Source organism: Eurypyga helias, unplaced genomic scaffold (genome assembly GCF_000690775.1).
Source record: "Eurypyga helias isolate BGI_N326 unplaced genomic scaffold, ASM69077v1 scaffold24561, whole genome shotgun sequence".
In the NCBI taxonomy this organism is placed as follows: Eukaryota; Metazoa; Chordata; class Aves; order Eurypygiformes; family Eurypygidae; genus Eurypyga; species Eurypyga helias.
Window position 1 is genome coordinate 15,836 of NW_010233073.1, and position 573 is coordinate 16,408.

Sequence of the window (573 nt, forward strand, 5' to 3'; positions counted from 1 at the left end):
ACCGCTGGAGCACCCCCTGGGGCTGCTGGGGGAAGGCTCCCAGGTGACACCAGCCAGCGTGTCCCTCCCGTACTTGAACCGGGGCTCTCCTGGCTGCTCCGTCTCCGTCAGCGCTCGGCTTACGGCGCGGCTAACGCAGGACCCTTCTTTCTTCTCCCGTAAGTCACCAAAGACTCTCCGTGACGCTAGTGGCCCCTGTTCTTGCTTAAATTCCAAAGCACTAGGAGCACTTTAAGTTTTTTCTTTGGAGGGAAAGGAGCGTAGTGCAAAAAACCAGGAGGCGTTTAAAGAACCCCCAAGGGCTAGAGGCTCGTCGTTCATGTTGCACTGAAGCACACGCCAACACTAGGACCTTCCCGGCGGCAGGAGGGTGGGTCGGGGCGGGCGCGACCGGCCGTGCCGCGCAGGTTGTGGCCGTTTGTACGGATGGCTCCGACCGTTTCTCCCGGCGGCTGGGCCCGTGTTTTACTGAAGTAATTTATAGCTGAGACGTACGATGACTTTTTTAATGCATAGTTGCCTTTCATTAAACTTTCTTTTGGGGTTGATGGGTTGGGGTTGGGTTTTTTTTTT